Genomic DNA, 16,886 nt, shown 5'->3' with positions numbered 1-16,886 from the left:
GTGGTCTACGTGCCTTGTGCTAAGCACTGAGAAAACAAACACGATTAAGACAAAGTCCGTGAGGCTCCTCACTGTCCCTTGGGGAGACCTTCTTGAGCAAGTGAAATGGGATGGAAATGAGTGGATGGGGTGCCACGGGGAGACAGAGGTGGGGCTGGGCAGCCCCAGAGGAAAGGGATGAATTCATTCTAGACCTGAAAAATAATCAGTGGTTATCCAGGAGGTAGAACAGGTTTGTGGTCAAGGGCCACACGTAACCTGTCTATCTTAAGTTCATGATACAAGGCATTAGGCCATTTATTTTTTATTCATTCAAGTATTAAGCTGTGCTTTAGTTTCTTTGATGATTAAGTCGTGTTCTCAAATTTTGGACAACCCAGAAGTAGAAGTTGAATTGTGGGTGACCAGTGCTTGGCCCTGTTCTGTGCGCCCTGAAGAGTCACGTGCGTTTTATAAGCAACCCTGCAAATGGTTTTCCTAGATGCCTCAGGCACCGCTGACAGGAGGTTTCGTCAGAAAGGAATGTCATCTGTTGTCCTTATCAGATCAGGCCATACCTCAGGGCCTAATGGATTGTCCGGGTTGACCCCAACTCTTCTTCTCTTCAAGCTCACGTGCCTGAGAGCAGGACAGCGCCCTCTGATTCCAGAGGTCTTGGAATCTGAACACTTATCCTAGATTTGGGGAAAGCAGATTTTGAAGCCTCAGATGATTCTAGTAATTTCACAGGATAAAAAAGAAACAAATGTTCCAGGGACTCAGGTAGCGAATCCCTGATTAATTGGATAGTTTTTAATTAAAAAAAAAAAACATATGCTTCCGTACAGATTGTAAGTAACTGATATGCCACACTGTCAGATTATATTTATATACTTTTTTCTTAACCAGAATATGTGGTTTAACTTATTTTTTTGATGACATAAATGTAGTTTCTATTTACTTTATTATGTAGATGAGCAAATTAGGCCCATTGTGAACACTATTCCTTTCTAATCAGTAAAACATGTTCATGTTTTTTTAATTGCTATTACCAACATGCAAATTATTGCATTATTGTCTAGATTAATTGCAGAGAATAATTTTGAGCTATCTTTATCACATAATTTGCTGGTAATTTAAGAATATTTGTTTATATACGCTTACGTTTTTTAATTACTGGATGTCCTTTCAATTATATTAGTAATGACCTCATTCATTTTAAAGACTATTAGGTTTTGGGGCGCCTGGGTGGCTTAGTCGGTTGAGCATCCGACTTTCGCTTAGGTCGTGATCTCGCGGTCATGGGTTCGAGCCCCGCATCGGGCTCTGTGCTGACTGCCAGCTCAGAGCCTGGAGCCTGTTTCAGTCTGTGACTCCCTCTCTCTCTGACCCTCTCCTGCTCACGCTGTCTCTCTCTCTCTCCTAGAAATAAATAAAACATTTAAAAAAAAATAAATAAAGACTGTTAGGTTTCTATTCCTTTGTAATACACGAAATACTTTGGAAGTGTAAGAAGTCTTATTTTTTTTTAAATTGTTCTTAATGTTTATCTGTTTTTGAAGGAGAGAGAGACAGAGCGTGAGCAGGGTAGGGTCAGAGAGAGAGGGAATCACAGAATCCGAAGCAGCTCCAGGTTCTGAGCTGGCTGTCAGCCCAGGGCCCGACGCGGGGCTCGAACCCATGAACTGTGGGATCATGACCTGAGCCAAAGTCGGACGCCCAACCGACTGAGCCACCCAGGCGCCCCAAGAAGTCTTATTTTTTAAAGAGGAAAAATCCAGACAGGCTCAAGCAGCACAGAAGTTGTAAAATTGAGGTAAAAATTATGTAGGTCATATTCAGCCATGAAAAACACGGGGAGGAGGATAGGGCATGAGTGCGTACAGGTACACATTCACGCTCATGCGTAGATGATACATCATTAAAAATAATACTCTCTGTTTGAAAATTAGAGATTTATGCTTCCAAAATGGAACATATCTGCACAAGCTCTCAGAGTGTTTTTTTGTTTCTTGTTTTTTCTCCCCCGCTGGGCCATCAAGAGCTCCTCTGTTCATGTTCCCACAGATGTCCTCTGACCTGACCCTCTTGTAAATGTTACAGTTTATCACAGAGGAGCCAAGGTAAGCATGGAAGTGGATCAGGCACACATCTGTTCATCCTTCTCCACATCAAACTGATCCTCCAAAGACTGTGGGTCAGTAGCTGTGATTTTCCAAGTAAATACCTGGCGTTTTTCTCTTCCTTACCGCTCAGGGCAATGGAAAATCATGTTTGAGACTTCACTGAGCTTAACTCAGAAAACTCTACAAGATACACTGTGAATATCTCAGCCTAGAGGAATGACAGACGTCCTAATTTTCTAGTTTCGTTTGAGATCTCGGTGGACCTTCAGCAGATCATTTGGGTCATAACTAGGTTAACCTCTACCTGTTCTCAGTTTAATTTCCTCCGGTCATTTAATAGACAAACACTTTCCAAGCTGTCTCATGCTTGAAAGTGTTTTCTTGACGAATCTTTATCTGAGCAGGATAAAACTCGGTTACTCTTATTCATCTAAAGTTGGATAGATTGCCATTGATCCTAGATGTCTTGAGTTGAATGACCTCTCAACACTGAGGCAAGAGCTTTCCCTTTCGTAGGGCTAATCTCAGGCCTGTAATTTCAGATTATCTTCCTTTGTTTTGACCTTTAAATCATATCAGTTACATTGATAATGCAGCAATTCCCGTCACTCTTTCAGGATTCCCTTGCTAGACTGTTGCTCATCATTCATCCTACCACCATCATCTCGTGTGTAGTTATAGCACAACTCAGTCCTCAGAAATTGTCAGGAGAATCATGCATGAGCTGAACAATAAATATTAAATTATTTGCACAAATAACCACCCTGTGCAAGGACTCCTGTTTTGTTTTCTCTGCTGGCGGATACACAGATGACATCAAACAATCAATTGAAACAAAGTTAAGGGACAAAGCCATCAGACAGTGGTAGATCAGTTGCCTCCAGGGAAAGGTCTCAGACATGACACTCACAGAAGAAATGAGCTCTAAGGCACTATTTTAGCTAAAAGGTCACATAACCTTAATAACATACTTTAGTTTATCTGAACATACAGATACTCAAGAAAAAAAGTAGGCAGAGAGAGTAAGTGTCTCTAGAAAGAAAACTAATTGAAAGTGACATGATAAAAAGAAAAGAAAATGGCAACTTTTGGCTACATGAATGACAGTTAAAGAGTAAAAAGAAACTGAAAAGTCGGGAGGTGGGTGAGATTTGCAAAGCAAAACTCGCATGGAGAGTAGACCAAGCACACTCAAAAATGATTATAATGAAACCAGCAACTCAGTGGAAAAATGGGGAGAAAATGTGTATGGACACTTCAGCAAAGAGGATGTATGGATGCACTTGACAAGGTGTTCACCATTGTTAGCCGTCACAGAAATGCAAATTAAAGCCACTGTAAGATACTGCAGCTTATTAGGGTAACTAATATTAAGTATACATATATATGCAAGCATATAGATATAGATGTATAGAGAGATATCTATATAGATATAGATACATAGAGAGAGAGGGGAAGAGAGAGAGAGAGAAACAGTATCAAGTGCTGGTTCTTATGCCAAATAACTTGCATTGGTTGAAGTAAAGCAGTGAGAAACAATACAAAATATCAGAGGTACCCTGGAAAAGTTTGTCAGTTTCTTGGAAAATGAAACACATACCTACCATATGATCTGGAAACCCACTCCTTTCTTTTTCAAAGAATCCTTTTATGTTTTACTTGGGCAAAATTTATTTTACCCAGGCAAAAATATACACATACATTTGTACAAGTTTGTACAATAAATATTTATAAAGACCATTCCAAATGGCCCCAAACTGAAATCAACTCAAATATCTTTGAGGGTATGAACAGATAAACAGACTGTGGTACTTCCATACCGTGGAATTCTAATCAACAATTAAAAATGATGAATTATTGGAGCACCTGGGTGGCTCAGTAGGTTAAGTGTCTGACTTAACCAGACATGGTTAAGGTCATGATCAGGTCATGGTCTCACGGTTTTGGGGCCTGGAGCCTGCTTCCGATTCTGTGTGTGTGTGTCTCTCTCTGCCTCTCCCCTGCTCACACTCTGTCTCTCAAAAATAAGGATTAAAAAAATTAAAAACAATGAATTATTGATACATTCAACAAAGCAGAGCATCTCTGGTCCATTAGTGGAAAGACAGAAGTGGGACTTGAAAGGTGATGCACTGTACAACTCCAATTCTGTTTTATTACATTTTAGAAAACACAAAGTCCTGTACAGCAGGAAAACACAGTAGTGCTTGCCAGCGGGGAGGGGGGAGGGGCTGTGTAACTTGAACAGGATAACAGAGGTTTGGAGGAGGGGCAAGACCGTTTTGTATCTTGACTGCGGCTGTTGTGACAAGAACTTACACGTGTCAAAATCCATAGAACTGTACACACAGAAATATCAGTTTAACTGTATGCTAATTTAAGGGCAAACTCTTTTAGAAAGAGGGTTCACATAGTCTCTTCAAATATTGACGACTGGGTGACTCATCTGTAGGTTAATCTCTGCAAAGCCCCAGGTGGAAAACAAAGTCAGAGATGTGGGGTGAGCTCGCCAACCTGGGAAGTGCACTGTGTCTCCCACGACTTTTGTTGTCTGTGAAAAATTTCCTCTCGTGGTGTACTGACATGTTAAAATTCACAGCTCTGAATCTGCAGCTGCTGAACTGTGGCTCGAACATCGGCTGAAATGGGAATGTGTAAATAGTAAAGATGCAGTAACTCGAAGAGAGTCCACATTTCCTTTCTTAACCCAAGGTTTTGAGTCGCTGACATCACCAAGGTTGAGTAGAACTTTCTCATTCATCTCACGAACATCTTTTTATCCAAGCTCTCCTATTGACTCAACTCTCTCAGTACCGAGGATATTATACATTCTGATGATTAGTCTTCAGAGTGCTTTGTGGCATAGGGATCCAGAATGGTTCAAGTGTTAACTTGTATCGTGTGGCATTCTGAAAAAGTCCCATCTATCTACCTTGCCTTCTGTTCCACAACTTTCTTCTCATTTTCCAACTGCTTTGCTGATCTTTTACTCTAACTTTTTCCCCTGGGTCTCCTTTCTCTCACCCTATAAATGTTGATATGTTGTTGAGGTAGAAACTTGGATCCATCAATTCCCTTCTTTTACACACTTTTTTTTTTTCTTTGAAAAAAATGGCATGAACTGTTGTGATTTCTAACAGATCTGCTGTGATTTCTTCATTGAACTCCGGACATCCATTTCCTGTCAGTTGGAGCTTCTGGACTTGACTTTTCGGACAACCCCTTATACTTCCTGTATTGGAAAAATCCCATTGCTTCTGAGGGTGGGGATAGAAATTCTCTTGCATGATTGGTAGAAATTAAAGCTAGAAGCAATGTAGGAATTCGAGTTGCCAGATGGTACGCAGCATTTCCATGGCATGCTCTCTGAGCCAGCAGTACCACTTTTGGAATAAAAAACATGTAACAGGGATGTATAATCAAGGCTTATCCCCATTTTATAGCCAAAAAGTTGGGGAAAAACTTCAGTATCTGTAAGGTGGCAATTGTTTAAATAAAGGTAATCCCATGTAATCCACTTCTGTATACCCATTGCATGTTTATGTTTATTAATATAAAATACACCCACATTATATTATTAAGTATAGCATAGTATATAACTGTGTCTTTTCAATTTTGATTTTCCTTGGCTTCGTCAGATACTACTTTTATAAGCAGAAAGCTAATGGCTAAAATTTGTAACAAATTGGGCATACAGTTTAAACAAAAAATTTGTATTTTGTCTTATTTTTTAATTTATTTTTGAGAGAGAGAGAGAGAGAGAGCGCGCGCAACAGAGAGGTAGAGAGAGAGGGAGACAGAGAATCCGAAGCAGGCTCCAGGCTGTCAGCACAGAGCTGAACACAGGGCTTGAACTCATGAACCTTGAGATCATTGAGCTGAAGTCAGGCGCTTTACTGACTGAGCCACCCAGACGCCCCTTTACTCTTATCTTAAATATATTGATTATTCTGATTTGCCTTATTTCCGTTGCTGGGAATACCAGTCCCCCTTACACACACACTTGAACCCTACGAGCAGCCATCCCAGGAAGGCAGTCTCTCCCTTCCCTAGCTTTCACATCACTGATGAGCCTTGGCACTTGGAAATCTGCAGTGAGTTTCTTAAAAGAGGCTGGGGACAGAGATGCATATATGAAATGTGGAACGGTGTACAGGTGTGTGTTTGCAACTGAGATTCTGAAATATCCGTGGCATGCTCACCAGTGTCACCTGGAGAATCATTCTGTGCATTGAAGGCCATTACTGATGACGGTGTTATCAGTGTTGAAGCCACAGCTTGGAAGCCTGTTCCTTCCTCATTATTCCTACTCAGGTCCTCTTTCTGTATCATTTTATGAATAATCATCCTTCTGTGCGGGCCAAAGTCACCTGGTTTCATAAAAAAAGACACCTTTATCCCTCCCATCACTATGGAAATCCCAAGAGTTTTTTTTAGGTGCTCTGTCCCCAAAGAGGGACGAAGGCCAAATATCTAGTTCTTATTATAAACCACAATGTCACACATGCATTTACGTTTTTATCAATTAAAAACATATCTAGCATGTTTGGGAATCCCGTCCTGAGAGGGGTTATTAGAACATCTACTCCTGAGGTTTAAGCGTGGACTCCGCACCCTGCTTGCCTCTTGGAACCTGAATCTGAGCTCTACCACTTTCTAGCTGTGAGAGTCACAGCAGTCACACAGTCTCCTTGTGCCTATGTGTCCTCGGCTCTAAATGGGGGTTGTGGTCGGAACTCTTAGAGGTTTGTGATAGGGTAGTGTGTCTAAGGTGCTTAGAGTAGTGCCTCGGACCACGTAGCAGCGTTAGCTGGGAGGGTGACCATGACCTAATTGCCTGCTACAATAGACCCATCCATCCATTTCTAGCCAGACAAGCTCCTGGAGAGCACACATCTGTCCTTCTAGCGCCAGCAGGTAGGGTTTACAGCTGGGATTGGTCCTGCCTCCCCCTATGCATTTCTAAATGTGTTGCTAGGGTACCGGGGAACCCTACCAGTACCAGGGGTAGGGATCCCATCACTCAACAGTGCACAGGGCAGTCACACGCGGTGAAGAACTGTTTCACCACCAAGTCAAAGAAGTAGCCGTCTTGAGAATCTCTGTGTACGAGGCTTGTTCAGCAAAGGTTTGATGAATCAATTAACGATTGAGTGACTGAAGTTCAGTCATGAGGAGTTAAACATTAAGTGCTGATTTAGGCGCCCAGCACCAGGTTACTGTCTAGCAAGGGTGAGCGATTGCAGTTACTAAGAAGACTGCATTAAGAAATGTTTCCCTGCTTTTAGATTGAGGTCAAAAGACATTTCACAATCGTGGAGCTCATTTTCTCCAGGTGTGTGTCAGGTCCCTGCCTCTGTGCTAGTGTAACAATCTTTCTTCTTTACCGTTTTATTTCTGGATATTCTATGTGAAAATACATTGAATGAAGAAATGTAAATTACATAGGAGTCCTGAAATTCATTTGCCTTCTTTTAATCATGATTTTAGAGAGCAGCGTCCTCATCTAAGTGAAAACCAATGAGGCTGACAGATTTAGCAACAGATTGTTTTTATTTTCATGCATGGAAACAGTCATATTCATTTGATCCTCAAAAGCAATTTCAAAGGTATGACTTAGGCCAGTACAAGTAAACGTCCGTTTCCTATCATTTTCTTCTGTACAACCTACAAGTGAGGTTTATCTTGCTCCCTGAGTCATAAAAAAATAAAGTCTAATCATTATAGTATTCACTTTACTTCTTGAATTTTATTTTTTATTAAAGTACATTTGGCAAACAGCATTGTTTTCGTTTCAGGTGTACAGAGTGGTTTGATGTTATAAACACGAGATAGCATCATAGTAGATCTAATTACTTCCTGTCGCCCCACAAAGCTCTTACTAAATTCTTGACTCTGTTCCCTAGGCTACACTTTACATCCTCGTGGTTTACTTATTTTACGACTGGAAGTTTGGACCTTTGAATTCCCTCTGCTTATTTTACCCCTCTCCCCACCCCACACCCCTCTGGCATCCATCAGTTTGTTCTCTGGTTTTTGTTTTGTTTTGTTGGTTGGTTGGTTTTTTAGATTCCACATAGGAGTGAAATCCTGTGGTATTTGTCTTCCTCGTCTGGCTCATTTCACATGGCATCACAGGGGCTGGTCCATCCGTGTTGTTACACATGGCAAGATCTTATTCTTTTTTTATGGCTGAGTAGTACTCCATCACGTGTATGTCTTTATTCTTTATCCGTTCATCTCTGGATGAATACTTCCTTAGCTTCCATATGTTGGCTACTGTGAATAATGCTGTAATGAACACAGAGGTCATATATCTTTCTGAATTGGTGTTTTCGTCTTGGAGGGATAGATACCCAGCAGTGAAATTGCTGAATCATATGGTAGTTCCATTTTTAATTTTCTGAGCCACTGACGTTCTGATGGGTGCGAGTGTGGGTTTGATTTGCATTTCTGTGATGATGAGTGATAGTGATATCTTTTCACGTGTGCATTGGCCATTGAATTCTAATTTTTAAGCCACTTTCCATACGAATTAATACGTGATATCATTGGCAATTTCAATCTAAACAGAGTTTATTAAAATGTTCATTCTCTAACTATAGTTAGAGATGATTGCTATCTCCAGAACTAACTGGTAGCTAATTTAACTGAATAATGAATGCCTGGACACTGTCCCCTAAGCTACTACTTTTCTCTGTATGTCTGTCTCTTGGTAATATCAGGAAACAATTGCAGTGGAAGAAAAGCATTACTTTGACTACAAATTATAGTTCATTTTATTTTTTTAATATCTTTTTTTTTTTTTTTTTTGGAGAGAGACAGAACACAAGTGGGAGAGGGACAGAGAGAGAGGGAGACACAGAACCCAAAGCAGACTCCAGGCTGCGAGCTGTCAACATAGAGCCTGACATGGGGCTCAATCACACAAACCAGGAGATCATGACCTGAGCTGAAGTCAGACGCTTAACCAACTGAGCCACCCAGGCACCCCTGTAGTTCACTTTATTAATTTATGTAGCTTTAGTTACATTCAGTATTTTGATGTTAGATATTTGTATTTTGACACTTCAGTTTCTGTAACTAGGAAGGAGTTAAAATCGGGTCCTTCGGCAACTTTCTCTGTCCCAGCAAAAAGCAGCAACTCTTTAGCAACTTAAATCATCTTTCTAATAATGGGCAACCAGCCACCCCTTGGTAAGCCACACACTATTGAGTCCTCCTAAAATGGTCCCTGGGAGCTATCGCTCCATGTAGTGCTTATAGTACAAGGTGCTTGTAAGTTATAACTCACAGCTCTACTGGCTTCAGGAGTCATTCACTTTAATGAGTGTGCTTTGGAAAGTTCTCTTTTCTTTTCTTACATCTTCTGATACGGCGTTACATAAAAATCCTCTTTTTCTTCATCATCCATATACTGCAACTTCATAAAATATAAATACCCCACCACAACTGGAAGTCAGTGCCCTTAGAAGTTTTTATCTCTCTTTGAGAATCTGAACTACCGTCATTCTGACTGGAGATCAAGGTGAATAATAATTATGTTTTATCTGTATCTGTAACTGGTCATAATCACAGATTGTAAGCCATTGCCTGACGATTTGTACCAGATATTCACCACAGCTCCTCGTAAGGTGTGCTATAAACTCTGCGCATTACAATTTCTACTGGAAGCCGTGCTTTGAGCTCACACCATCCACATGCTGGCCATTTGTGTGTTTGCTTTGGCATCTGACTTTCAACCTCATCCCAACTGGGATGCCGAGGGTCATTGTGGCCTCATATTTCACGTGCTGGTTCAATCTTACTTACATTTCCTCTGTGACTCACGCTGGCCTTGTGGTCTGGTATGACCCCACTTCAAATTCACTTTCCTGAATCAATCACCGTGATGTCGAAATGGTGTCGTTTGTTAAGAATGTTCCACCTCCTGAAACTTGTCGTGCCTGTTGAAGAACCCCAGGGAAGCCAGTGTGAGATTTCCGATTGACTCGGACATCGTCTTTCACTCGCCTGTAGGATAAAGTCAGAGCTGGGCTCTGCTTCTTATTTTTCCTCCTAAAGCAGTTAGCACTCTAAGATGCCACACGTTCCCCCTGTTTCTTGTTGGTGTTGATCTTCTGTCGTCCCCACTGGGATGGAATCTCAGGAGAACAGCCTTATTTGGTAACTTGAAGTATCCCAAGTCCTTAGAAAAGTGACACACAAGGCAACCAGTGAATATCCGTGACGTGAATAAATGAGCAAATGTGCGTGTGTGTGTGTGTGTGCGTGCGTGCGTGCGTGCATCTGTGTGTGTAGAGNCAGTTAGCACTCTAAGATGCCACACGTTCCCCCTGTTTCTTGTTGGTGTTGATCTTCTGTCGTCCCCACTGGGATGGAATCTCAGGAGAACAGCCTTATTTGGTAACTTGAAGTATCCCAAGTCCTTAGAAAAGTGACACACAAGGCAACCAGTGAATATCCGTGACGTGAATAAATGAGCAAATGTGCGTGTGTGTGTGTGTGTATGTGTGTGTGTGTGTGCGTGCGTGTGTCATCTGTGTGTGTAGAAGAAAGCAACTTAAAATTGAGAAAATAGCTTAGACTTTTCTCTAATTGGGAAGCAGAATTACTGTTCTGTTTCTGTAGATGTGCCCCACCCAGGTGTTCCTACGCATTGCTGAAATATAGGATATGTATTTTAACATTTTTTAGTGTTTATTTATTTTTTAGGGAGAGAGGGAGAGCGTGAGCAGGGGAGGGGCAGAGAGAGAGACACACACGGAATCCAAAGCAGGCTCCAGACTCCGAGCTATCAGCACAGAGCCTGACACAGGGCTGGAACTCACAAACCATGAGATCATGCCCTGAGCCGAAGTTGGACGCTTAACCAGATGAGCCCCCCAAGTGCCCCTTAGTATATGTATTTTAAATTCACCATTCACTTCACTTAGGCCTTCAACTACTGTACAGTCATAGATCTTAATACTATTTTCCAGAGATTTAGGGAGCATTTTCTTCCCAAATGCATATGTGAGCACCTTGAATTGCATTTCACCAATGCCACAAAAACTTACCTTACTCCTCGGTCCCCCCCAAGTGCCCGCAGTGTGTTCGCTTCATAGGAGCGAGTAAACAACTACTAAAACACAAGCCATGTGTGGCCCCCCATAAAATTGTCAACTTTAATCATTTGGGGGCAACATTTGATCTCATTTATTCTGTTCCTCCTCTGTCCTTTCTTTTCTTTTTTCTTTTTTAAGTTTATTTATTTATTTGAGAGAGATAAGGGGAGAGAGAGAATCCCAAGCAGGCTCCATGCCTGACGCAGAGCCCTATGCAGGGCTCATACCACAAACTGTGAGATCATGACTGGAGCCGAAATCAAGAGTTGGATGCTTACCGACTAAGCCACCCAGGTGCTCCCCGCCTTCTGTCCTTTCTGAGCCAACGTTTAATTCTTCACATTGAAATTAAGCAATAAAAAAAACATAGTCTGCAAGAGTGAGAAAATCAAACAACTATTTTTCTCATAGATGACAAAATTATTGTATACCTCAGTTCTTCCTAACTATTAAGACTTGTATGTATCCAAAGCAACATGGCTTCTCAGCTCTTAAGTGGTCGTCTCCTGCTGTGTACTGGGCGGGGTTCATGGCTTGTTTTTGCCTGCGTTATGATCCTATCTTACTCCAGACGACTTCTGTGAGCTTCCATTAAGTTGTAACTTCGTTTTTTACTACTTAAGGAAAAAAGCCCCCACTGTTATCGAGGAAGACGTTAACTCAGCATGGTTTTTGCCAATATTGCCAGTATTTTGCTTCTTTATTTTTCTCCTCCTTTGGTGTTTCAATTGTTGTTTTCTCTATTTTATAAAAGAATTTAATCTTTCCAATTTGGCTTTCGGTGCCTTCAAAGTATTGCTAAATAGGACAGGATCCTTCTACAATATCATTGAAGACCAGTGGAGATAGGAACCGACACCCCCGCCCCCCCCCAACAAGCATAAATCCATACATACACACATAAGTGCATCAACACGTGTCACTTAAAATGGAGATAATAAAGAAGAAAGAAGGAACAGAGAGTAGCGAAATGGTGAGCAGTGCCTTCCTATTTCCCACAATAGAAGGGGTGTTTTCAGACTACCACTCAGCACCATTCTTCGTCTTCATCCACAAATGTCAGCATGATCGTCTCCGTTTATCCAAAATTTTGAGATTTACAGGCTTTTTTTAAACAAGGAACCCATGCCCTCGTTTGCAAATTAACAAAAAAATTTAATGTTTATTTTGGAAAACATCAGTGAATGTCCTAATAATTTAGTAAAACTGCGACTAACTGGAAATCACGGTGGACAGTGCTTCAGAAAAGTTCCCTGTGGTGTGAGAAGGGCACATTCCTACAAGCTTATCATTCCCACAAGCTACATTCAATTTGTCTTTTTATAAAGGAGGCCACACAAGAGTAGCCACCACCAAGGAAAGGTCTTTTTTTTTTTCCTAAAAGGGATCACAAACCACTACAAGATTGCCTATATTTCTTTGTTCATTCTTCCACGTGGGATCTGGAGGCTGACAGGAAGTCATGAGAGCAGTATATATGAATAAGACTGAGAAAAATTAAGCCTGGCTGTCAAATTGAATAAAATCCTTTGCTCCTTTCATGGCCAGGACATGTGTTCAAAGATGGCTCCTCTCTACCTGACATAATGGTAGCTACTTTTCACCACGGTGTGTTTAATGTGGGTGCGGCAGGCAGCAAACTGAACACTCCGTCTTCACACACTGCCGCCTCCCCCGTTGCGTGGGCCAGTCCACCTTGTCCTTATTCTGGCCTCTGCCCCGTCTTTCTCCACTTCACAGTCCTCAGCCCCAGACTCGGCTTGTGACCCTCGGTGTCTCTACCAAGCTGGATGGGAACTCTTTATTGCTTGTGGATCAGACCGCAGCCTTTTTCTCCTGAACACCCCGTGGGTCACGCCAGTCACTTCGACCGCAGAATGAATGTGTTCATTGTGTTTCCCGAACTGTCGAGCGAGGCCAGGCTGGAAATGTGGTGCTCCCACCCTGGACTTAGCCTGGAAGACTCAATTCACCCTCTTTGTGAGGGCTTCTTGGTCCCTTTCACACCCAACGCAGTGCCTGAGATACAGTTTCCTTCCTTCTCCATCGTTGGTGTTAACCCGTTGTCCCGTCTTCCGAGGCCTGGAATTATTTCTCCTTCCTGAAATCTGTTTTCATAGCATGGGTACAATGGGGCCGTTTCGCTCCAATTTGACTCACTAGGATAGGGGAGCTATCCTAGTGCCTGGGACGTGGGAGGCGTGAACTGACCGGCTGTGAAGAGCGTGGAGTAAATCTCTCTAACTCACAGGTTCCGCGCTGTGTTCCAGCGCCCTGCCTACCGGGACCTGCTTATTGTTAGCAGCAATAGTAACAGATGAGCTTAATGGTTTTGTGGCTGGGCCGCACACAGTTGGTTTCAAACCCAGCGCTTGTTGTTAGGAAGCTGTCCCCTTTGGAACAAGTCTCTCTGGTTTCCAGGGAAGTCTGCTTCCTTTCCTGTTCCATGGGGATCATGACAGTACCTGCCATGGGAGGTTGTCATAAGGGTAAAGGGCTTCAAGGGCTTTGCATGGTGTCTGACACGGTTAAGCACTCAGTACTCTGGTATTTGATACTCAGTGTCCCCTAACCCTGAATTTTCCAGGAAAATTTAACTCTCTCTCTCTCTCTCTCTCCCTCCCCTTCCCCTCTCTCTGATCATGCTCTACCCCTAACCTTTCCATCTTTGCTGTTATCACATAGGCTTTGGCACCAGGCACCCCCTCAACTATTAACATAGGTTGTACTTTCCTGTTCTGGCATAGTTTTGTAAAGACTACACTTTTACAGAAGTGGTGTAGTTGATCCGTGAAGCCTCTATTTCTCCTATTCTGTGAGTGAGCAACCCGTTGCTTAGAGGAGTTAAGTGCCCTGCTTAGGACCACACAGCTCATAAGTCACCTTAATCTTCGTGGAGCTATTTGAGGACAGGGTCTATTCTTATTTACCGTAGGAAACACAGGAATACTACCTCTTATGTAGTAAAGGTCAGATATGACCACATTGTCCATTGCCTACCAATGCATTATGTAATTCCTTAGCCTGGCTAATTTTTTTTTTTTTTTTTTTACCTTTATATCCTGTTGTTCAGCCAGTGATTCAACCACACTGGAGTGAACAAGTAAGTGGACAGATTCTGGGCTTTAGATCAGACACACCGGAGTTTGAATATGGGCTCAACCGTTTATTCTGCGAACTTGAGCAAATTCCTTAAACTCTCCGGGCAAAGAAAGGCAGGGTTCAGCAAATAAAAGCAATGTGGGTGACCTTATTTCACCTTCATGTGAAAGGTGTAGATCTTTCTCCACCTGTTCACACGTGCAAGAAACTTTACCTTATGTTTATCTACATCCAATCAGAGATATGTTTGCTTTTGCCCTTTATGCTGGCCAAGGGGTCACTCAAAGGTCTCAAGATCCTTATGCTGAATGAAAAATGAAGAGGGTTCCCTCAAATCCTAGGCTGTGAGCCACACACACACATGCTGTCCTTTGAAGTGCATCCCATAAAGTCTGATGACCTGGGTCTTCCAAATGCCTTGGTCCCAATTCTCTTCCTGGTTTAGCATGCCTTGATGGACCTTCAACCATGCCCTCCGATGACCTGCTGCCTCCAGGGGACAGAGGTCCCATGTGAGGAAGAGAACGTCGGATCTCCTTTGCTGGTGGATCCTCACCATTTCCCTAGGCTCAAAGCAGTAGTTTTGCTTTCTGTTCTCACTTCTACCATCTTACTTCAAAGGGACTTCCCTTCTCTATTACAATAACAATATACCCTTAATTAGTTCTGATTCGAGTGGTGGGGGGGGACAGAGGGGGGAAGCCAGGATGCTCTGGTCCTAAGCAATTGCCTCTTCTTTCAGAGGATACAAACCTCCTCTGAAACAAGGAAATACAGAAGTCCCACAAAGAGCCTGGAAAGGGAGAGCAAGAAAGATTCATGGTGTAAGAACAGACAAAAATGATCATTCAGGCAACTTTTCTTTTTTTTTTTTTTAAATGCTTATTCATTTTTGAGAGACAGAGCATGAGCTGGAGAGGATTNCAAAGAGCCTGGAAAGGGAGAGCAAGAAAGATTCATGGTGTAAGAACAGACAAAAATGATCATTCAGGCAACTTTTCTTTTTTTGTGCTGAGCTGTCAGCACAGAGCCCGACCGGGGTTTGAGTTCACGAACTGAGATCATGACCTGAGCTGAAGTCCGATGCTTAACCGACTGAGCCACCCAAGTGCCCCTTGTTCAGGCAACTTTTATATAGGTTCGAATTTTTTTAAAAACTGAAAAGTTAATTTTTTTAACCAAATTAATAGCTCAATAAATTCTTTTGCTTAAGAGTGATGTATGTTAAGCATGCAGTAATCAGTAACCACCTTAAATGCCCAAATATCAAGGTGAGCTTTATTTTTTCCTTAAAAATAATCATTCTAAAAAGATGGCATTGACTTATATTTGAGTCCTCACAAAGTCCTGCAGACTATGGTGTATTGTTTTAAATGCTTATTTTTCAGGTATTGTTCTGGGGAAGACATATTGGTTTGAAGTGTATTCAAGCAATACTGTTCTGATGCCTGTTACAGTTACTCAGTGATATTTAAAAATGAAAGAAATTTGATACAGGTTTAATATTTACTCCTCGAGGTTATGATCCCACAGTGGTTAATGAGATTTAGATACTAATGTAAACAAGCTTTTTCTAAAAGCCACGCCATATAGTACCTGGTCAGATCTGTAACTCCACAGGGAAATGCAAACAATGACAAACACAGGCTTTGTACAGATGTGTTTGGTGGTTTGGCATTTGATTTTCTGGAAAGTCATCAAGGAGAGTCAAAATCACCACCTCTCAGACGTTGGTGATGTGAAGGTCACCTGCCCTGGATAACTAGTTTTACATACTCAGAAAATATTCACCACGAAGGCATTAGATGCAGATGAAGAGATGAACCATTTTCATGAAATGCAGACCGTAGCTGCACATCTTGTAAAACAACTGGGTCGTTGGATGCAACATTCCATGTATGGAATAAAACCAACAAACTAAATCTTATAAGTAGATACACATTATTTGATGTAGTGTTTTAAACTTGGGGTCTTGGCATGGTCTTTTACCAACTGTGTAAGAGGTTTGCCAAGATGTTTAACTTCTCGGTGCCTTAATTTCTCCATGTGTAGACTCTGAATAAAATAGTTCTCTGACGCATGGAGGTATTGTGAGAAAGATGTGCTCATCCACATAAGGCACTTCAGACTGTGCTCTCTGTTACAGAATTATTAACTTCTATCATTTTATTGGAGGTGGTCTGTACTTGGGTATTTGTGGGATTATTATAACATCTTTTATCCTTTCCCACCTTTCTACATTTGAAGATGCTTTAATCTCCTCTACAAATTTTGTTTGCTAATTTTTTTAAATTTTTTTCAATGTCTATTTTTGAGAGAGAGAGAGAGAGAGAGAGAGAGAGAGAGTGAGCAAAGGAGAGGCAGAGAGAGAGGGACAGACAGAATCTGATTCAGGCTCCAAGCTCTGAGCTGTCATCACAGAGCCCGATGCAGGGCTCAAACTCATGAACCGTGAGATCATGACCTGAGCCGAAGTCAGACACTTCTCCAACTGAGCCACCCAGGAGTCCCTTGTTGCCAGCTCTTTCTACCAGCTCTGTGTGGTTTTCTTTCCCTGCTGATTGTCCATTAA

General features: G+C 41.9%; 1 protein-coding gene across 1 annotated transcript in view; it reads left to right on the top strand.

Moving 5' to 3' along the window:
- Positions 1-16,886, top strand: part of NALF1 (NALCN channel auxiliary factor 1) — a 638,784-nt gene that overhangs the window by 306,148 nt on the left and 315,750 nt on the right.

Source organism: Crocuta crocuta, unplaced genomic scaffold, assembly GCF_008692635.1.
Source record: "Crocuta crocuta isolate KB4526 unplaced genomic scaffold, BGI_CrCroc_1.0 scaffold31, whole genome shotgun sequence".
Classification (NCBI taxonomy): domain Eukaryota; kingdom Metazoa; phylum Chordata; class Mammalia; order Carnivora; family Hyaenidae; genus Crocuta; species Crocuta crocuta.
This window is presented reverse-complemented; position numbering and strand designations above follow the sequence as displayed.